Source organism: Lissotriton helveticus, chromosome 3_2, assembly GCF_964261635.1.
Source record: "Lissotriton helveticus chromosome 3_2, aLisHel1.1, whole genome shotgun sequence".
Classification (NCBI taxonomy): Eukaryota; Metazoa; Chordata; class Amphibia; order Caudata; family Salamandridae; genus Lissotriton; species Lissotriton helveticus.
Genome location: NC_136062.1, coordinates 310,135,896 through 310,159,857, shown reverse-complemented (window position 1 = coordinate 310,159,857; position 23,962 = coordinate 310,135,896).

Here is a 23,962-nt window from a genome sequence, read left to right as displayed (position 1 = left end):
TGGAACAGTGTCCAGGTAATTCCTAATCTATTCTTCGGTTGGATTTATATCTTCTTTATATAGATTAGAAAAGAACTTTGAGAACTCCTGTCTTATTACAGAGTCATCAGAGCTTTGTAGCGTTTGTTCTTGGTTCTGGATGCATAATATTTTATTCCTTGACTGGTCTGTTTTAATTCTCCATGCCAATATTTTCCCGCATCCTTCCCCGTATTCGTGGTTTGATAATTTACTAACTTCCCACTTTTCTCTCACTATGTTCTCCAGATAGCTGGCCAGATTCTTTTTGAGCTTTCGACTCTTTTCTTCTACTATTTCCTTCGGATCTAAATGGTTTCCACTCTCTAGTTGTGCCTCCACTAGTTTAATACCCATTTCCATTTTTTTGATCTCCTGTTTCTTGATCTTAGTTTTATGGGCTCCTAAGTTTAGTAATTTCCCCCTGGCCACCGCTGTAAAAGCGTCCCAAGTGGTTTGTTTCGGCGTGCCGACTAAATTGTCTTCAAAGTAGTGTGTAGAAACAATTTCTAGCTGATCCACATTTCGCGGCTCATTAAATAAAGTCCGCTCAACTGTCCATCTGGGAGGAGTTATGTTTTTTGGCATTAAGAGGGTTAGTTGTACTGCCGAGTGGTCAGACAGATGCGCTGAAAGGTGTTCAATGCCTTTGACGCTACCTAGGAGTCTCCTATTTAGTAGAAAGAAGTCAATTCTTGACCTATGGCCCAATTTTTTATTGTGGAATGTAAAGGGGTGCGTTTTGTCTCCTCTTTGTTTCCACATATCTATCAAATCCAGGTCTTGTTTATAATTACCTAGCCATTCCCTCATTTTAAGTAGATTCTTCTGTTTACTAGGAGGGGATCTCTCCATTTTGGGGTCGAGTATAATGTTATAGTCACCACCTAATATTATAGGGGCAGAGGTTGATAGAAGTTCTATATAAAGTTTTTGAAGAGGAGACGGATCGTCCAAATTTGGGCCATAGTAACCGGCTATAGTGAAGAAGTTATCATTTATTCTAACTTTAATCACAGCCCATCTTCCATTACTGTCTACCACTTTACTTTCGATCTTGGCTTTTAGTGACTTTTTTAGAATAATTGCTACCCCTTTTATGTTACAGTCTTGAGTGGTGCATACACAAGCATCCACCCAGTTGAGTTTTTTGATTATTTGGTCCCACTCAGTGCTTACAAGATGAGTCTCTTGAAGGATAATAATTTCACTCTCAGCTTCTTTTAAATATTCAAGAATTCTTCTTCTTCTGTTAGAAGTTCTAAGACCGTTTACATTCCATGAAAGAACATTAACTATTGTTTCTTTTGTCATCTTTCCTTTAATTTTGTTGGATCATATTCTAGGCTGAGATGTGTTTTATAATTTCTACTTGACTCCCGTTTGACTCTTAACTTTTGATTAATGAGGATATTTTTTCTTGTTTTTTTCCCTAGTTTGCTCCCCACCCGTGTTTTGTTGAGACTTACATTATTAAATATTTGTGAGGTTCGATTTTCCCACCCTGAGGAAGCCTCCCTTCTTCTTTTGGGTGGTATTTTCCACCCGATTCAAGCTCCGTATCCACCAGATTATTTTATTTTGATTATTTTATTCTGAAGATCACTTTCCTTAATTAGATTTCTCCATTTGAAGCTGGTCCTTTATCTGATGTATGAAACTTTATACCTCTTGGGGCTCCCTTGACAGTAGCCCCAAGGGATTTTAGCTCTTGCATATGCTGCCCCAATTCCCACTGTCTATCTTGTGTGGCTTTACATATGTCAGAGCGGATCTTGAAGGACCAGTTATCTTTGTTTTGTGTTCCGCTTTTTAGACCTTCGCTTAAAATGTTTCCCTTCAATGTATAGGTCTTGAAGTTAATTAAAATTTTCCTTGGGGATTTTCTTTCTTTGTTTTTCCTGAACGGGTCCCTATGGACCCTTTGGATATCCTCCATCAGATTGCTATCCTTGGTCCAGGGAAAAAATTCTTCAAATAGAGAAACGATAAACGCTTTAATGTCTGCTCCTTCCATGTTCTCAGGTACATTTAGCACTCTTAAGTTGTTTTTTCTTCCCTGGTTCTCCAGTGATTCTAGCTTCTCCTTGATGGCTCGTTCACTGTCTTTTAGTGACTCAACTGTCGATTCTACTGCTGTGACCCTCTCCCCCAGGTCCTTTAATTGTTGGTCCAGGCTTTCGCATACTTCTTGTATTTTATTCTGATTTGCTTCAGACACTGCAAATTTTTCCCTCATTTCACTCATTATTTTATCCATGAACATCTCCATGAGTTTTCCAGTTTGGTTATGTGCCAGAGGGTCACTTCCTGCTTGATCTAAAGGCTGTTCAGAGGGTTTTGCTATGGGTTGCGTTGAGGCTCCAACATATGACTCTGTTTGTAGTGCCGTCCTGGAGGGTACATTTGACATTTCTCCTTTACTTACTATCTGTGCACTTTCCTCTGGAATTTTAGGATCTAGCTCCTTCTCTGTCGGGGAGATTATATTTAATTTATCACCAGTGTTTGAGAGTAGGGAGACATTCTTATTCTGTGGTGAAGGGTGGCCACCTCTCCCTTGCACCAGCTGTTGGACTTTGAAGAAAGATCTTAAGGAGGGAGTCACTTTGATTTTCTGTTTTGACACAAGCAATCCTTGCTCTCTTAAGTTCGTGGATCTAGATTTTATATTTTCAGATAATTCCACGAGACTGGGAGATATCCTTTGCTTCCTTCTTGTGCTTTTAGGGGTCACAGTCTTTTTTGGTTGAGGCAGGAGGTTTGGTTTAACAAGCTGCCGATTTCTAAGGCAGTAAGTATACCTTCCCCTACTTCCACTCTCCGATATTATTTCTTTTTCAGTTTGGGGTTGAGTATTTTTTTCTTCTTCAGTCTTTCTGGATTTTCTGGATTTTGCACTGTGAACATCAGTTTGTATTCCCGTCTGGGATTGAGTGTCTCTTTCCCACCTGGCTTCCCCCCCACCTTCTGCCACCACCAAGGAGTATTGTTTGCACCCTACAATTAAATCTGGGGCTGCTGCTCCCTGGCCTTTCTCCCCCCTTTTACCTGTAGCTTTGATGAATAGTTGCAGTAGGTCGGTGCCTGCTCTTTCTGTTCTTTGGATTGCTGGTCACTGTGTTCTTCAACTTCTAGGACCAGGTGAGATCTTGTTTCTTCTTGCATCCATTTGGAATTTCCCGCAAATGCATTGTGCAAAGTGCAGTGTGTAATATGCAAATTTCGCCACAGCCCTGCGCCGTACCCCTCTTTCGCCGTAGCCTTTACTCCTCTTTCCTCTCTGAAGTTCTGCAGTTCTTTTTCGTTTTTGTTCTCCACCCCCTTCAGCGTCTGGCAGCACAACGGCTTCCCCGCAACTGCAACTGACAGCGTTATTCCCAGCAAGTTACCTCCCTGTTTGCAGGCGGATCTGCAGTTTCTGCCGCCTCTGCCCTGGAACAGGAAGGGGATCCTTCCAAATGCCTTGCGGCAACTTCGGTTTGCTCCCAGCGCCACAGCCCAGATTCCAGCGTGCGGCAGTCCGCTTGGCTCTGGGTACCTTCCGCGGGGGGCGTCGATCATGCCGCGGCTTCAATACAGCCCTGAGTACCACTCTAGAAGCAGGTAGAGTGCTGCAGAAATGCTTTACCTAATTATTTCGCTGTTTATATTCTTTGTGCGGGAAAGTGCATCTCCTTCTAAGGATTCACGCTGGTGAGTTCGGAGCTCCCGACCGAGCATTCTCAGCCGGCCGTCATCTTCCTCCATTTTTTCACCAGTGATCCCACACTTCCCCTACCCCATGGTGCAGCAAAAGTACAAGCCGGCTGACCTGTGGTTTTCTCTTTTATTTTCATTTATTGCTTTGGGAACAGAGAACCGACCCAAGTGGAAGTCTGCCTCTGAGCGCAAGAAGCCGACAACGGGAGGCTACGGTACACAAGCAGCAAAAGCCAGATAAGAAGCATTATCCCTGAAGAACCCAAAACAAATGACACTGACGTACCTAAAATGCTGTGTATACCGCAAAATAAAGCTGTGTTCGTCACAACGTGAAGTGGACCTCATTTCTGACCTCTACCCCCTAGACCTCATCCCGCTACAGAGGCCTACCTCATTGATTCCTGCAGAGTCCCCTCTGCGCCAGGCTACCTGTGCTCAATTACTAGGTTGTGAATGATGACTATCTCACGTGCACAGCCCTCACACATGTGTACATGTTCACATGTAACCAGCAAAGTACATCTTACCCTAGCTGATCGCAGCAACCTTATTTGACAAGGCAGACACTGGCCGTTAACACGCACAGTCCATTTACCAAGTGATTACCGTGGGTGACACATGTAGTGAGACTTACTCCCAGTAAAAAGTCCAAACCAGGTGATCCAAAAAGCAAGCAATCTGTTTGTACTGAATGGGTGGAACCCATTTGCAACACATGCTGCTGCCAGCTGAAAGTAGTCAAAGGATAGCTATCACTCATGGATACTCTTACCTAGTCAGCCTTTACAAGTGGCAATGGGTTTAGACCAGACACACCATTTGCCAGTTGTCCGCTTCCACTGAGACCTTCCACTGGCCTTTCTATACTAAGTCCACCCACCTAACTCAACAATATGGCCATCTAGCCCTGCAGGGAACAAAGACTGCACTAAGAGCCCTTCAGTTTCTAGATAAGACACATCTAGGAAACTAACCACCCACTTGGCTAGAGCATGTCTGGGTCCACCGTTTCCATGTGGCATCCACCACATCTTTGCTAGCAAGGGTTCAGGGCCTCAGCAAAGACACCAAAACAACAGACATGTCTAAAATATGTCCCATGGGCCACTGGTTCCTCCCTGTCTGGAGACTACACAACACATTACCCTCACCGAACCGGGTCACTACATAGGCACCTTTGCCGGGCCTCTGACCCTCACTCACAGTAGTTACACTGAGATCTATTCTGCCACTACACCCAGCACAATCACAGAATGCTCCCAGAACTCCTCATCCATGAGCTCCCGCAAGCCCCATCGGGTTCAACAGGAAGCCCTGCTTGGCACTGATTGGGACATGCCTTGGCCCAGTCCCCTCTCAAAGCCCCTTCCCAACTTCCATGCTCTAAACACAAAGACTAATAAGGGGCCCATTAAGATCCCTCAGCAAAAGGTTCAACAGGTCAGCGTGAGGCCCGCACTGCCTCCTTTCACCTCACTCAGCACAGGGCTGCTCCACCTGCTAAGCCCTTGCCTGGTGAACCAGCACTTCTGAGGGGTCTTAGGGCAGCACCCTAGACTGTTGCACCTGAACTACACCATGCTGGAGTCTTCAGGGTTAAGTCCTCAACAGCTGCATGTTTGACAACCCAAAGCAAACCCCTCAGACAGAAGTGGGTAAAACGATCCGAGACTGAAGCACGTAAGTTAGGGCTCACCTGGCCACCATGGTACCATTTTGGGAGCACCTGCCTTCTGAATACCTTCTCCACGGTCATCTGTCCCACCGGTACACCTAAAGTGCACTCACCAGAGGTCTACCAGGTACAGCCCTCCTGCACCATCACACCATGCTGGGGGCCACACTTAACAGCCAAAACAATGCCTGGCGAGCCGGGACTATGAGGGGTTTGGGTCTCCCAGTAACAGAAACCTTAGGATGTGCAGCTGTTATTGTTATGGTACATTTCCAAACAGACCAGGGGTGACATGTGCTGCCCCAAGATAGGTACCTTAAATAGATATTTTGCTTGCCGTTTCTTTCTCCATTTGTAAAAATATGTATTGCCCATAGGCACCTTAACCCATAGACAACTCATGCATGTCTACTACCCCTCTGCTCATTAGTATGTTCTTGCAGAATTGAGCCTGGAGGGTACTACTATGTTTGGGCAAATATTGCTAAAAATCAGACAAGATTAACATTCAATGTGATCTCTGTGCCTGTGAATTAGCATGAGGGAGATATTGCACCCAAAAATTGAACCATTAAATGTGTAGTTGTAAGAAATATATGGATGAGGTATATTTTAATTTCCACCCAGGGGTGATACCTGCGACCAAAAGACAGGTTGCCAAAAACAGTTTTTTTTTTGCAAGTGCTTGCTACATTTTCCACATCACTGAAATGCATACAACTCAGCGTACTGCCTTTGTGAATGTTCAACCCATAGAAAACCTATACATGGGTGTTATCCCTGTGCACAGAAGACACAGAAAAATGATGTTGGTGATCAAGGCTTGGATTGGATATGTTTCCACATGACCGAGACTGGAGGAAATTACCATGTTTTAGAAAAAACATGTTTCAAATCTCTCTAGTGTTTCCTACCAGCCGGCCAAGAGTGGCTGGTATGAACCAATAGATTCTTTAGGTCATCCAGAAATAGAAAATAATTAGGGCCTCATTTATAAGAAGTGACGCATTGCAGCGTGATAGCAGCGATGCGTCACTTCTCAGTGCGCCTCCTTGCGGCATGATTGATGCGTCATATTTACTGTATGACGCATCATGTCGCAAGGAGTTACAGATACGTCAGTATTTCTGACGTGTCTGTATGGCGCAAAAGTGACACATTGTTGGAGTGTGTCACAAAAGTGACACAACTCCAGCAATGTGTCCTTTCACATGGGGAAAGGCCCATGTGAAAGGGCCTGCGTAGGGCTTACGCCTGCTGTGAGGCAGGCGTAAGATATTGACGCATTTGCACTCTAGAAGTGGCGCAGTGAAATCTGGTAGATTTCACTGCGTCACTTCTACGGGGCTTACTTACGTGGGAATGCCCCCCCCTGCATACATTATACCTGACGCAGGTATAAAGTAGCGCAGGGGTTTACAAAGTGATGAATCTGCTTAGATGCGTCACTTTGTAAATAGGGCGCAACAGGAGGCATGTTTTACGCCGCCGATGCATCACAAAAAGTGACGTAATGGAGGCGCAAAACTGTCACAAGGCCTCATAAATAAGGCCCTTAGTATTAATACTTTGCATGTAGTCTTGAGTTGGATATGTCATCAAAAAAACAGTGAACCATGTACAGTCATTCTGCTCTTTGAGAAATGTAAAAAACTATGTAGCAAATTTGTTTGTGTGAAAATATCCACATTTTGTCATTATGTTTTCATATATAATGAGATACTCATGTGGGATTTGGACCAATACATAACCCTGAATGTGCCAAAAATAACTATAGTTTGCAGCATGGGTGCGCAAAGAGGCCATTGATGTACATTTGTCCAAATGGTTGATTTGCGCTGCTCCCACTAGGGGAGGGCGTCCCCAATTGCACTCCTTTGATTTTCAATAAAGTTTAACTCGGATAAATATTTTCAAATTCAAATGTATTCTTTTTCTTTTTCAGTTCATAATAATTTATCACTTTCTTCAGTAATATTGAAGTATATTGTTTTCACATTTTTTGTTGTTATATTGTGCCCAAAGCATTTAGGTCCTTGCCCTTCATCAGGGGATTTTATCTGAAAACATAGAGGTAATATTCGGCATAGTGCGATTGGTAAACATAAAAACATATGAAAATTATGTGATACTATATGATTATGCACATAGTAAATGTTTTGTGATGTACATACATTTTGTGTTGAAATCATACCATAATTTATGTAAACAGTTAAGCTCTGTTTGTTGAAATGTGAAGAGCTCAAAGTTTGCGGGGTCTAAATAAAGTGATAGATTATCTTTGCATGTGGGCATGGTGGAAATAATTTGAAACTGATCAAAACGGAACAATGTTGGAATGGTGAAACTGATCAGAGTTAAGCGGTGTAGGTAGGAGGGTGATGAGGGTTTAACGTGATGGCGATGGAGTAATTAGTTATCAGAATCTGAAGCGGTGACATAGCTTAAAGTGCAAAGAAGTGGTGTAGTGTCAATCAAGAAAAACATGCTTGTGATTTATTAGACTCAGATGAGTGCCTGAAATAACTTACGAGGTGTTGTCTTCAGAACGACATTATGTTATCCACTTAGACATTCTAAAAAATGAAAAGTGAAGCAGGTAAATACCTGGGGCCTCATTTATGAAAAGTGATGCATCGCTGCGTGAAAACAGCAATGCGTCACTTTTCACTGCGCCCTCCTTGTGAGACCAATGATGCGTCATATTTACAGTATGACGCATCATGGCGCAAGGTGTTACAGATACGTCAGTATTTCTGACGCATCTGTATGGCGCAAAAATGACGCATTGCTGGAGTGTGTCACAAAAGTGACGCAACTCCAGCAATGTGTCCTTTCACATGGGGCAAGCCCCATGTGAAAGGGCCTGAGTCAGTCTTACGTCTGCTGTGAGGCAGGCGAAAGAAATTGACGCATTTGTGTCCTAGAAGTGGCGCAGTGAAATATTATGGATTTCACTGCGTCACTTCTATGACCCTGTCTTGTGTCAGAACGCCCCCTCTGCATACATTATACCTGGCGTAGGTATAATGTAGCGCAGGGGTTTACAAAGGGACGCATCTCCATTTTCATAACAGTTGAATTTATATAAAACAACTTAAGTCCAATTTCTTATTTAGACCGTTCGATTGACGCTATTGAGATGATCTATCCAGTAAACTTCTCACTGTATTAGGTACTGGGTATTGTCTCTTCCTGGAAGAATAGGTACTCGCTCTAGTACTGTAAGTCTCAACTGGCTTGAATTGTGCATCATTGAGTTGAAGTGGACTGCCACCGTAGATTTATGGTTCCTCATCCGGGTGTTACTCTTGTGTTCAGTCAAACGAGTTTTAATTTTGGGTTCAGTCTACCCTACGTAAGCATATCCACAGGGGAATTTCAACATACACAACACGTTTGTACTGTCACATGTGGGCGTTACTCTTAATTTTATTGGAGTTCCTTTTGATGGATGAGGAAAATGATTTCCTTTGATGATAGCATTGCAATTCTCGCAATTCATGTAGGGTAGGGTACCCCTATATTTAGTATCCTGGTTTTCTGTTTTTTTGTTTATTATTTCCTTTAGATTGCATGTTCGTAGAAACGCGAATCTGGGAGGTTGACTTAAGATGCCTTTAAAATCCTGTTCTAGTGTCAGGATAGACCAATGTTTGATATTTGCCTTTTTTATGCTCATTCTCCTTGTGGAAAATTTGGATACGAATACCATTTTTGTGCCTCATTTTTTGTGGGTTTGGGCAGGAGCAAGTTCTCTTTTTTCTCTCTGTCAACTCTGTTGACCGCTTCTCGCAAACTTTTCTCCGGATAACCTCTGTGTTGAAATTTCTCAATGGTGTTTTCCTTGCTTTTTGAGTAGGATTCCTCCGAATTCTTATGATACATAACAGTTGTGAGAATGGCCAGTGTTTTTTAAGGGCTGGTTGATGGAAACTCCCATAGTGTAACAAATTGTTGCGATTTGTTACTTTTGTATAAACACAGGTGGTTAACTGTCCTTGTTGATTCTGGATTAGCACATCCAGAAATGTGATTTTGTTTGATTTGGATGTTGGATGTAAAACGTATTCTCTCGTTGATGTTATCCAATTCTGTGATAGCCAGGGTGAGTTCTTGTTTGGAAGATTTCCACAGGATAAAGATGTTGTATATGTATCTTTTATACATGATTAGATTGCCGATCCAGCTTCTATAGTTAAGTATATGGTGTCAGTCCACTTCAACTCAATGATGCACAATACAAGCCAGTTGAGATTTACAGTACTAGAGTGATTTCCTATTCTTCCAGGAATAGACAATACCCAGTATCTGGAAATCCCCTTGAGTTTGGGGATGGATAATATGGTTGATTTGCGCTGCTCCCACTTTATTGAAAATCAACGGAGTGCAATTGGGGACGTCTTTGCGCTTTAAGCTATGTCACCGATTCAGATTTGGATAACCAATCACTCCATCGACATCACTTTAAACCCTCATCACCTTCCTACCTACACCGCTTCACCCTTATCAGTTTCACCATTCTAACATTGTTCCGTTTTGATCAGTTTCACTGTGTTTTTAATTATTTTCACCAGCGCAAATTAACCATTTTACCCATCCCAATTTACACCAATGACCTCAACACCTTTTGGTTTATGAAGATCAACAGGAGTGCGAGGGTCCTTCTTCCATTTGGATTTAACATGTATTTGTCTAAATGACATCACCATTAAAAAAAAACAATGCTCTGGCCCAGAGGTGTGCATACACCGCAGCCCTTAAACAGTTAAAAACGGTCCAATTGGATAAATTACAATCCTCTCACACCACTTAGTTACCACAACCAGAAACCTACAAAACCTTCCATCTTGGACACAGGTAGGCTTAGGTTGTACAAGTTCACCAATCCAAAGCTGGTGCTACTTGCTGGTGTGCCATCTTATGCTGAAGACTCCTCACAAAACCAGAACATGACTGTGACACAAGATATCGGACAAAATGAATAAGGGATCCACATTTCCCAGTGATGTTGAAGATATCTAAAAGAGTATCCATGGCTTGAAGCACAGGTTGTATGATGTAGTCTTGAAGCACAAGCGTGAAAGCTTGGTTCCTACAGGTGCTTCTTCATGGCAGCTCTACCTCAAACAACAGTTCAGGACTCATGGTCAGAGGAACCTAAGGTAAGACGATCAGCTTTTTGTAAAGGAGAATATGTGTTGAGTTGCTGTGCAGCCAACCTTAATCAGAGGTGCAGGATGTAGCACGTTCCTTTGTAACTATTTGCTTTTAATGGTTTTGTTTCCTTAATCACACTCACATTTGAGAGTGTAGTTGATACTTTGGTTCTGATTATGATCTTGGTGGATGGGATACTCTGTCACAAACATGCTACATAACCCATCTGCTGTATAACAATTTCCATAGCACGTTTGTGATGGAGTAACCCTGTCCGTCAAGATCATAATCAGGCCCTCTGTTACAATTGGGACGCATTGGGTGAGGAAGGCATGGACCATAAGGAGAGTCAATTTCATTCACTCTTCTGCTATTTACTAATTGTTTCCTGTGCAAGTTGTTGTAGTTCTAAAGTGAGAACTGTGTAGAGGGGCATGTGACTCAGAGGTGAAGCACTGAGTTTTCTATCTGGGTTGGGCGTTCGAGACTAGTGCTCGCCTGTAAAATTTGAAAATCGCTATATTTCTTTCTTTTTATTTCTATCACTATTTACATACCGAAAGATATGCCCACAATAATTTTCTGGTCCAAAAGAACAACATAACGTTCAAACCAGTAATATATTTGAAGGATCTCAAAAACTTTGTGCTGTACCGCCATTTCAAGAAGGATAAGATCTTCAGCCTTTGGTATATCACACTTCAGGGGTGTTGAATGATGTGTTTAGATTTAAAGGATGCCCATTAACCAACGCCAATATGTAAAGCACATAGAAAATGTCCTCAATTCCATTGGCACACAGGTTTAGATGACCACCATTTGGTCTTTTTTCCACTCCATGCTGTTTCACCAAGAAACTGAAAACAGTGGTGGCGGTTTTTACAGTTTCAACGATTGAAGATGGTAGTCTATCTGCTAAATATAATATTTCTAGACAGTGCCCTGCACTCTACGAAGCGGTGCTGGGGACAGTGGGACGCCAGTTGGTAACCAAGCGTTCGTGGGCCAGAGGGGCTGACTAACCTATCGCAGAACACTGTACACTCTACGCGGCCACACTCCTGAAACGAGCCAGATGGATCAGGAAGTGGCAGGTGGGCGGCCCGGCGGTGCGGCAGCAGGCGGACAGTAGAAACAGTGAGTGTAGTGTTTCTTAAACCAACTCAAGGGTCCTGTCAGCTGTAGCAATGAAACCTAAGAAGTCCACCACCACGCAAACTAATACAATTGACAAATATACAGCCTCGGCGGGAGGAACGGAGGAGGCTGCCCCTGGGGAGTCAGCCAACACTGCGGAGCCATCCCTTGCCTCCATCATGCAGGCCATACAAACTCTGGGCATGACACTTGAGACTAAAATTGATAAAGTTTCGATTGAAATGACTCTTCTGCGGGCAGATCTGAATAAGACCTCAGAGAAGGCCACCCAAAATGCCACATCTATTGCCGAGCTTCTACAAACAGCCAAAATGTTGGAAGCGAGGATCCACCAGCTAACCCACCAACAGAGGCAGACAGCCGCTAGACTGGAGGACCAGGAAGGAAGGGCCCGTAGGAATAACATCCGAGTGGTGGGAGTGCTGGAGACAATGGAGGGGCCGAGTGTCGACCTGTTCATGGAGGACATAATCTTAAACCACCTTAAATCCAAAAGGCTCTCAAAGTTTTTTGTCATTAAAAGAGGGCACAGAGCACTGATTCCTCCAGCACGTCCTGGAGCTTCCCCGCGAACAAATATTGCCCGGATCCTTAATTATAGGGACCGGGGCGCCATCCTACAGGCCGCACAACAACATGGAGACCTCCGGATCGACAATGCCACCATACGATTCTTTCCGGATTTTACCCTTAAAGTCCAACAGGAGCGCCGCACGTTTGATAGCATTAAGAAGGAGCTCAGAGACCCTGGCATTAAATACATGATGTTCTCTCCCGGCACGTCTCAAGATTATCACCAATGGGAAATCCTTTTTCTTCACGTCCCCGGAGGATGCTCAAGCCTGGCTAGAGGAGAACGCAAAGCAACCCAAAGTCCACGTTCGAGAGGCAGCTGGAGAAACAGTGAAGAGTGCTCCCCGACCTCCTCCACGGGTCCGACAGAGAGAGAGGGACTGCTACTTGACGGACTTTGATCGTCCTCCAGGTCCAGGTCGCGGAGTCGGTCTGCCTCGCCTGGAGATGGATGATGACGTGGAGAGCACCCAGGACTGGGAGGTGGTGTCGAGATGGGATGCACGTAAAGTATGACATTTGTCCTGTGTGCAGAGTTGCTGGGACATTGATGTATTGCGGGGAGCCTAGCCTGAACGAATGGAATGAGGGGCGCTGGGTCCCTATCAGACTTGGTGCAGCGGACACGGTACAATTGGGGGGGAGAGGATGAACCATGTATCCGTCTGATCTAGCTATAATTACTGTCCTGTCTCCCCTAGGATGTGATGTTGTAGCGGCTAGATTTGCAATGCTGAGGGCTGGGCGATGACCTCAGGGTGACTAACCGGTTGTAGCACACCCCCCAAAGTTTTCGTTTTATGGGCGACAGGCTCTCTGCTCGTTGGGGCATGTCTGGTCACGTTGACCTGAGAAGCAGGGTAGCAGGGAGGGGGAGGGCACAGGGCGTTGCGAGTTGGAACTTAAATGTTTGTTCTGTACATTTTGGTTCATGCAAGGTATTGTACTTTTGGCTCCTGGGGCATCAACTGTGGGCGCTTGGGTGTTGGGTGACTTTGGGGGTGGGCATTCATCTCAGATGCTCTCTATACCTGACATGTATGATGCATACACCGAAAGCACAAAGCGTTAACAAATTATCCTGGAATATTAATGGTCTGCAGAATAAGATAAAGCTCACTATGGTCCTCCAGTATCTCCATAGGCATGCCCCAGATATAGTCTTCCTCCAGGAGACGCACCTGATAGGTAATCATTATAAGGCCCTTAACAGGTTCGGATACACGCTACAGGCCCAGGCAGGCTTCACTACTGGGTCCAGGGGAACCGAGATCCTCATTAAAAACTCTCTTCCATTGGTGGTGGGGCGTAAGTGGCTGGACCCTTTGGGGTACTATGCGGCTATTACTGGACGGTGGGAGGGTCATACAATCAATCTTTGCTCTGTCTACATTCCACCAAAGCTGCATAGCACAACCCTCCCAGATATTGGGAAACTGTCACTGGAAGTGCCGGAGGGAACCCTGATCATGGGGGAGATATGAACGATGTGATGGCTAGGAACAAAGATAGGACCACAGCCCTGCCTGATCATGGGGAAATGCACCATCTCAGGGACTTTGTGCCTGCGATGGGTTTAGTGGACCTATGGAGGGTGCACAACCCCCACCTTAGACAGTATACGCATATCTCCGCGGCGCACGGTTCGGGGTCCAGGATAGATTACCTCCTTACACCAGTGGGTCACATGGGCCTCTTTCACAATAGCTGTCATAAAGCCAGAGGTATATCTGACCATTCCCCGGTGGTGGTGCAGTTAAGGGGTCCCGAGAGAGACTGGTCTACACCCCCCATATTGGATGTATTCCTGTTTAAGGACCAGGAGTTTCAAGACGAATTTAGGAAGCGAGTGGAACAATATTTTGAGGATAATGTGGGCTCCGTTAGATCTCATTGTACCCTCTGGGAGGCCTATAAAACAGTTGCCAGGGACTTTGTGCAGGAGGAGATGGGTAAACGCCGAAAAGAAAAACACGCACAAATTGATAAACTGGAAAGAGAGTTCCACAATTTAGAGTGCGCTTGGGGTGAGACGCAGGAGCAGGAACAGGAACAGGAACTACGTCATCAGCTGCGACTTAAAGAAAAAGAACTGAAGAACGTGATGTCCGGCCAAGCGAAATTGCGCGCTATTGCCACGCAGAGGCGAGTTTATGACCTGGGGGATAAGGCTAATAAGATGATAGCCTGGCTTGAGAAGCGGGACAGGGACCGTAATTGGGTGCCTGGGATTCGAACAATAGATGGGACTATACGAGACACGGGCATAGACATAGCAGAGGTATTTGTGCAATACTATGAGGCTATCTATCAGAGGCACACTGAGAGACGAGAATGGGAGTGTGATGAATTCTTGCATGACATCCGCCTACCTACTCTAGATCCTGACGATAGGGACATCCTCGACTCTGACATCACAGTGGAAGAGGTAGAGGCTGATATGGGAGATTTACAGGCAGGGAAAGCGCCGGGCCCCAATGGGTTTCCGGCTGAGGCTTTCAGGTGTGTGTCGCGAAGGGTAGCACCCCACATGTTAAAACTGTTTAATGAGGCTAAACCGGACGGGTTACTTCCGAAGGATCTTAGATCTGCAACTATAGTGGTGATACATAAGCCTGGAAAGCCACAGGATTTATGCAGCTCCTACAGGCCCATCTCGCTCCTCAATTATTAAACTAAGGTCCTTGGCAAAATCCTGGCCACCAGACTGGGGGCGGTTATTCAATCCCTGATCCACCCGGCACTTATTTGGGGTGATTCAAACGGTGTCTAAGTGCCTGAATGAACCAGCGACCCTACTGTCACTGGATGCCCATATGGCCATATGGCCTTTGACAGTATTGAATGGCAGTATATATATATGCAGTCTTGGCCAAACTTGGATTTGGTGACAACTTTCGGGCATGGGTGAGGTTGTTGTACACTGCTCCGCTTGTGAGGGTTTGCGTTAACGGTACCCTCTCTAGGGAGTTCTAACTACGGCGAGGCACGAGGCAGGGCTGTCCGCTCACCCCGACACTGTTCGCCTTGGCCTTGGAGCCGTTGACGGCCTGGATACGGACGGACCCTAGGATATGGGGTATTGATCTAGGGGGCGGCTGGGAAGAGCGTATATCTTTATACGCTGATGATGTCCTACTCTATGTCCAAAGACCGGCCGAATCTATCCATAGAATCATGCAGATCCTGCGCACGTTTGGCGAGTACTCCGGCTATCGCATTAACTGAGACAAGTCCCTAGGTCATTTGATGGCAGGACCTCTGCCGAACTTGTCCGAGGAGTATCGGGGGCTGGTCTGGAAAGAGGCCTTTCGCTACTTAGGAATCTGGATCACGAAATAGGATGAGGAGTTCAAGCGATTGAATGTATAAACTCAACTGGAGAGGCTACGAGGAGATGGCGAGCATTGGAGAACTCTCCCGGTCTCCTTGATGGGACGCAGCGTCCTCTTTAAAATGATGGCCCTTCCTCGATTGCTCTATATTCTGCAAAATGTTCCCTCCTCACGTCCGGAGAAGATCTCCCGGGCGATCGAATCGGAGCAGCGCACACTTCTATGGGGAGGTGGTGCCCGAGAATTCCACTGAGGAAGCTCCAGCGGGGGACTGCGAAGGGGAGCTCGCCGTCTTAGACATCAGGCTCTACTATTAGGCAGCACAGTTAATCAACGTCAACGGGTGGGTGTTCGCTTCGATGGACGGACCAGCGTATAGAATGGACCGTATGGTCTTTGGGGGGATACCTACCTTGCCGCTCTTTACCATGAGGGTAGACGCAGTCTGCCTCTGCCACCTCAAATGGCCACAGTAGTGGAGACATGGAAGAAGGCGACTAAACTGCTGGGTTGGGAAGCGAAGCTTACGGCACAAACCCCACTAGGGGCTGGGAATTATCTACATGAGGTTGCTAAATTGAAGGGCCTTCGCAAGTAGAGCCTAATTGGTATCGACGTATTGGGCGATGTCTGGAAAAGAGGGGAAATGCTAGAGTTTACTACCCTGCTGACAGAATTCCAAATGGGAAAGGGGGAGTTCCTTCACTACCAACAGCTTAGACATGCCCTGTACCAACACATGCACCACGGGGACCAACTACCAGAATATGCCCCACTGGAAGATAGATTATTACTAAATCCCATGATTGATAAAGCCATTTCCCTCACTTACAAAAATCTAAATAATAACATAGCTGATCCCCTGGGGCCTCTGCACAAAAAATGTGAGTTCAAGGTTGGGTTGTTGGAGGAAGTCGATTGGAGGGAGGCCCTACAGAGTCCGCGAGAATTGGCAATCCATGCCCTGTTTAGGCTTGTCCAGCTGCGCATCCTGCACCGCTCCTACACCCCACGCAGGACACAATACCACATGGGATACGTTGACATGGAGTACTGTCTGTGGGGCTGTGGAGAGGTGGGAACCTTCTTCCATATTTTGTGGGACTGCGCCAGGATCCGGACATACTGGTCCAGACTGGCGGACATTATGTCTGAAGTGGTCGGCACGGCGGTTCCACTGGAGGCTCGATGGCACATCTTAGGAGTCACGAGTGACATTACGTGGCCCAAGTGGGAAAAGATTTGGCTGGCATTAGCGAGCATGGTGGCCAAAAGAAATATAGCGAGATTATGGGGTAGCAATGTTTTACCATCAGTGGAAGACTGGGAGAATGACCTAGACTGGTGCCAAAGAGCTGAAAAAGTGATATATAAAAGTAGAGGATGTCCCAAGAAATGGAAGAAAATATGGGCAGCATGGATAATGTACAGGGGGGATTTACTGGAAAACCAGTCTTACTCCGTAACCTCCTAGTGCTATGTATGCATCTTTGTATTTGTACGCAGACCGAAATGTTTGGAACTGTATTATAAATTACCTTGCCTTCTGTATGTCCACACACTCTCTTATGCTTTACAGTATGCAACTGTTTTTGGACCCTGTTACTTTAATAAAAAGAATAAAAAAATATATATATATTATTTCTGTCGCAACAAAAGAACCTGCTATTAAGTCAGCTACAAGCGGTGGCAAATATAATCTAGAAGCCGGGGTATATAAACATAGGGAAGACAGAAATACTCCCCTCAGGGAGAATGGATTTCCTGGGGTTCCTTGTGGACTCAGAAAAATGGATATATCTGCCCCCAGACTCCCTCAGTCAGTTCACAAGACTATTGGACATTCTTTTACCATCTATTCAGGGGATCTGTCCAGACTGCCTTTATTACAGCTCACTACAGCAACTAAAAGTAAGGTATTTACAGAGGGTTAAGTCACTCAGAGATGATCCCTTAGACCCGGAAGGAAGAGCAGAAGTTAATTGGTGGTTAGACCATGTACATGCCTAGAATGGATGGGCCATCTTCCCTACATATCAAGATCCTGTCCTAGAATCAGATGCAAATCGCTGGGGATGGGGTTAGGATAGGAGTGGCACCTTCTCGACTGGAGTAAGAAGGTCCAGGAAAGATCGCTCAATGTTCATAATTTACTTAGAGCTTCTTGTAGGCTCCTTTGTAATCCAGAGCTTTGTAAAAGGCAGAGCAAGATGTGTGAAGCTCCTTCATGTGGACAGTGACTGCAGTCAGGTACGTAAACTGGCTGAGGGAAACAAGGTCAAAAGCCCTAGCAGAGCTCGTCAATGATCTGTGGAAGTTCTGTCTACACATGAGAGTATTATGGTGGATGACCTTCCATTGTCATTTAAGATGGGAGCTGATTGGTATTTACGAAACAGGGTTAAAAACTTTGGTTTATCAAGGAAAGAGGACATTACTAATGGACTACTCTATTCATAGAATTAGGCTGTATATCTCCTCTGCTGTTACTTCCTGCTTAGGTGAGCAGGATTATGGGATTTGCAGTTGCTTTTTGTAATATAATGTTCCCTCTCATTTTTTTTGCAGTTCTCTATCATTGGTTTTCAGCCCAGAAACAAGTTACAAACTTCAGTGGTGGAGTTATAGATACTCTTGAAAAAGTGGCCATATTAGCTTCAGCATCACTAATAAAGTTGAGAGCAGTACCCTATTATAATGGTGCAGCTCCTTAAAAGCAATATTAATGCCATAAATCGGATAATTTATAGCGGTTAAAAAAACCATAAGTGAAATATGTATTACTGTATAAAAAATGATCATGATTATTATAATAAACAATGCTACAGGGAGTAGGAAAGAAGGGAAAAGGGCCAAAATACCAGTACTGCTTACCTGTACTGTTGGAATACCAGTTCTGCTTTTCACTTCCAGCCATAGAATTTATAACTTTCTTTTTTTAATTTTATTATGACATAGTAAACAGCAAAATTTGGCATGAACCCACACTCGGAACAGTTGTACAACATCAGAGGGAGGAATACACAGGTTTAGTACATGGCAACAAGGAATAGCATCAAGAAGGATGAAGTTTATGGATAGCCTAAATGATATTACGGTATATACTTGGGGTGATATGACAGTGGAGAATCTGCTGAATCTCAGCGGGGTCTAGTTCGTAATATTTAGCAAGCCCCCAAACCTTGAGAATTTACTTGGGCATCCCCTACTCTTATAAGTAACTTTGTTGGCCGCCATGTATAGATCCATCCCCCCCAGCACTTACCCGAGGTCTGGACTTCTGGCACCCCCCCTGCTATGTGCTATCTCTTGTTTAGCCACTGCCAGACCCATTTTACGAAAAAGGAGTTGAGCCTAGGGGAAGGCCACATCATTCGGGATACCAAATAGATTATATTTGGGCTCGAGAAGGTTGTCTGCTCCCAATATGTTCTGATTAGCTGGGCAGCCCCATATTGTGTGTTCAAATGTACCCCTTGCTCCTCTGTATCTCACACAGTCTGGAGACACCATTCTTCCCATTTTCTGTAATTAAAGTAAACTCGATGTAAAATCTTGAGCTGTATCAGGTGCAGTATGGACTTTATGGCCACCTTCCTTGGATGCATCAGGGCCGCCTCCCAGTCCACATCCTCAATCTTCCCCACACCCCTCACCCACCTGTCTCTCAGCTAAATCAGAGTATCTGGCATGCTGTTGTTGAGTTTCCTATAGATGAGGGAGATCACCTTTGATTCAAGCTCTTCCATTAGCAACCTACCCTCCAGGGGGGCGTATTTGGGCATGCCTATCTCTCTCAACCCATCTGCTTCCCAAGCATGTCACATCTACGCATATTTTAGGTATTGGTTCAGGTTAGTTTGGTATTCCCTCTGGAGGGAGGAAAAGGGCATCAGGTTGCGATCCTCCAAGAGATCTCTGATCTGGGCGATCCCAAGCGTATCCCATGGCCAAAAGCCCTTGAGTTTTCCCAATTCCCGCATCCACGCTCCTTCCCAAATGGGGGTTATGTTGTTTACCTTGGTCACCCAGCCCATACATTTAATGCCTTTCTTTCAGGCTTCCAATGCCATCTGCATCGCCGGCAGCAGCTGCTGAATGCCCTTCTCTCTGTGCAAATGTGAATGGTTCAAAAACTGTGCTAATTCCAGTCTATTGTGGCATTTCCCTGCAGTGAGAATGACCAATTGTTTATGGCCATCATATGTGCTGCAAGTAGTAGTCCCTAACTATCCAGGAAAGTGATCCCACCATCTTATGGATTTGCCTGAAGCGTCTTAAGCGCTATTCTGGGGTACCCCTCAGTAAAGTCCTAATGTTTCCCTGTAGTTTGGCAAACGTTTGCTTGAATATGAATTTACCTTGTGAAATAAAGACAAGAGGCATATGGCAAATCAGTAACAGTTGGCTTAATTAAACACTGCAGCCGGGGGTACAGCTTACAGAAACGGTAATGAGGACTGACTCAAAGTACAGTAGTTTTCAACGCCTTTACATACATTTCTTCGAGCATCATAAAACAATTCATAGGCCCTGTTGAGAAAGAGGAATGTGGGCCTAGTCAAGGAGCCATAAAATACACCCACCTGATGACAAATGCAGGTGGGTCTTGTACTTGCATGGACACAATAATGGCCAGTGGGTAACCTATCCAGATGTCCAGCATAGGGAGAGCGTGATCACTGCATGTGTAGTGTGTTCTGTGTCCTGATTGGCTGAGTGTTGCTAGCTTCATATGAAATCTAACTTTATGATGTTTTGGGAACGTGCGTCCCTCCCTCCATGTGCATCTTATTGGGGCCAATCTTCCCATACCATTGTGGTGTCTCTGCCTATCTGAGGGACTAATCTATGTTGTTCCTGTTCATGCAATTGTTCTTCTGGTTACGTGCCACCTCACTTGTTATCTGTCAATCAGTTGCCTTAGGCCTAGGTCACGGGACCTGTCTGACCACTTATTTCGGACTCGGGTTGATGGAGCGGTCATCTTGAGTGATTTTGACAACAGTGATCCAATTTCGTTTTTATGCACACATGTATCTTTGCATACATCGACATCAATATTAATAAAATGTAACCTATGGGATTGGATAATATGTGTTCTGCAGGGCATATAAAAGTTTGGGGAGTGTAATCATTTTAAAAACAGATGCCCTCCCTCCCCAACAGTGTCAGAGGCAATGCCGCCAGTGCTCTGCCTCTTTCTGGAAATTCTATAGGACCCGTCCCAGGTACCTTACCAGACACAACACACAGTGAGGACTTACATAAATGTCCTAGTACTGGAAGTTGTCTGTTTCCATTTGGAGCCTCCGGGGAGCGTGGTCACATCTAGTGGGCTATATGAGTGGCCAAGCACTGACTTACCCCCGTTGGTGTGATATCCAGAGTGAACGCCACAAGTCTTAAATGTCTGGCGGATGGGCGAAATCATTGTCTCTTGCTCAGTGACATATAGCAGTATATCATCAGCATAAAGTGAGACCATTTCCTCCTCCGGGTTAGCAGCCAAGACCTGAATACCCAGATATCTGGACAGGTGCGGACCAAACAGGCTATGAGCTCAATAGTGAGGGCAAAGAGCAGAGGGGACAGGGGGGCACCCCTGACGGGTACCCCTCTCCATCAGGAATGTTAATGAGACTGTTCACCCACACCACCACTGTGGGGGCCTGGTATAGTAGGGCATTTCATTTTCTATAGGTAGGGCAAAAACCATACTTTCTCAGTGTCTGGTGAAGGAAGGGCCAATAGATTGTGTCAAACGCCTTTTTGGCATCCAATGCAAGAAATACATGAGGTTCCTCCTTGTGACACTCTTCTGACATCCAATTATGCAACCAACGCAGGTTGTGACTGGTGGACCTGCTGTGCATGAAGCCAGACTGGTCTCTGAGTATGAGTGGGACTAGCCAGCACCTTTGTTTCAATGTTTAACAAAGATATTGGGCAGTATGAATAGCAATTATTCACTGGCTTACTCTTCATGTGGATCACAGCAGTGGTAGAGCACTCTAAATCAGGGGCCGTTCCCCCTTGTCTCGGGCCGCTCAGAAAAGCTACAACATATACGGTGCCAGCGGCCCTGCATATTGCTCGAAGAATTCACCCAGGAGGCCTTTGGGCCCCGGAGTCTTCCCTGATTTCAATTTTGCGATGGCTGCTGGGACCTCAGTAAGTGTGATCTCCTCCTCAAGTGCCATTTGGCCCTCAGCGGGCACCACTGGCATATCTAATTTGTCTAGGTAGTCTGTGATTCACTCGGCTTCAACCAGCGGGTGTACTCTATAGAACGATTGTTAATACCTTGCATAGGCCTCTCCTATATCCTTATCTGTCAAGCGGGCAGCCTCTCTTGCTCAACCAAGTTAGCAACTTACCAGCCTCTTCCTGCGCCAGGTCCCAGCATTCTGCATGGAGTCCATCAATTTTGCTTAGGACTAGCAAATCTGTCCAGGTCCCGGGGGGGCTCCTCAAGGTGTATCAGATGATGCTCAATTTCCTTTATCTCCATCGTCTCTCTCTGTTTCTTGCATGCTAGTATGTTCTGTGTCCTATCTCTAAGGACTGTCTTATAGGCTTTCCAGAGCACTACTGCTGAGTCTGCTGACCCCTTGTTTTCCTTGAAGTTGAGTTCCGTATCAATCTGGAGCTCCTGGTCAACAGCCACGACCCTCAAGTCCCATGCATTAAGTGTCCAACCCACACCCCAGAGACGAGCTTCCCACCCACTGTGATCCAGAAAGGCGAATGGTCGGATAGTCCTCATGTCAGGCAGTCTCCCTGTCTACCGTGGCTACCTCACCCGCTGAGGCGAATATGCAGTCGATCCTGGAAAAGACCCTCTGAGTCCCAGAAAAAATATGGATAGCCTCTGTCTCTCTAATGATGGCGCATTCACAGGTCGGAGAGAAACAGCGTGGCCACTAATTGTGCTAAAGGTATTTCACTAGGGGGACCACAGCCGTGCCAGAGCAGTCCAGGTCTGAGGCCATGACATCATTGAAGTGTCTGGGGCCATGAAGTTATTAAAGTCTTCTACCACAATGTGTAAGGTGGATTTGGCCTCCAGGAGAATGATCGCAACTTTCTCCAGGTTGGGTGCTGGTAGTCAGGGGGAGCATACACACTTATCCGGGTGATTGATGTCCTCTCCCACATTCCATGGACCCCCACATAGCTGAAGTTGAGCAAAGTGGCATCTTGGATGCATGCCAATTTTCTCAAGCTGAATGGTGAAAAAACTGAGATGTTGGTACTGGGGAAAGATAAAGAGCTCTAGGGCCCTCAACATTGGCCCACAAAAATGGGAGCAGTACCTTAGCCTTCTCATCGTGCTCGCAACCTTGGCTTTATTATTGACGACTCACAATCTATGCTTCATCAAGCCAAGAAGGTTTCTGCAACATGTTTCACCACTCTAAAGTGGCTGAGAAAAATTGTGTGGATGCTTCCTAACCCTACTCAGAGAACCGTAGTCCAGGCTCTTATTACATCCAGACTGGACTACGGTAACATCCTCTATCTAGGAGCTAATTAAGATGTTATAAAAAAGCTTCAGAGAGTACAACTTAGCGGCCAGATTGCTCTGTCGGACTCCGAGAACTGCTTCCATTGCTGCTTCTTTGAGAGATCTTCATTGGATGAGAATTGAGAATCGGATCAAGTTTAAGGTTCTGAACTACATGTTCAGAATTAAGCATGGCACGACTCCTATGTGTGTGCAAAATTTAGTCCATCTTTACTTACCTTCTCGCACTCTCCGATCTACTACTCAGGCTAAATTTCAGGTGCCAAGTATCTGACTTGCCCATATGGGCGGCCGTTCCTTTCCATATTTGGGCCCTGTTCTATGGAATGTTCTTCCCCTGTCTCTTCGTACTCAGATGAATGTCACACTATTTCGCAAATCCTTTAAAACCTGGCTTTTTAATCAGTAAACTCCTCTTAACTATTTTGCTGTTGCCTCCGCTGGGCACCAGGAAACTCTTGCAGGTAGCTGTTGCGCCTAGATATAAATTTATATAACATAACATAACATATATTCCCTTCCTAAGAAGCACTGTCAGCTTATAGACATTGTATATGCCACATGACCAAACCCCATTTCACCTTGCTACCCAGTCCATTAACATTCCAAGACAGTATGGAGCACTGCATGTCCTCCTGAGACCTAACCTGTGTCCTTGTCAAGTGCAGTGCCTCACCGGATGGTGGATCCACAAATGTGTAGTGGGGCCTTACGCTATCTGGACACTGTGGACAATAGGTCCCTGTGTTCCCCTGGAGAGCAGGCCAGAACCCCATGTCTCAGTTGCAGCCCAGGGGCTCCGTGTCC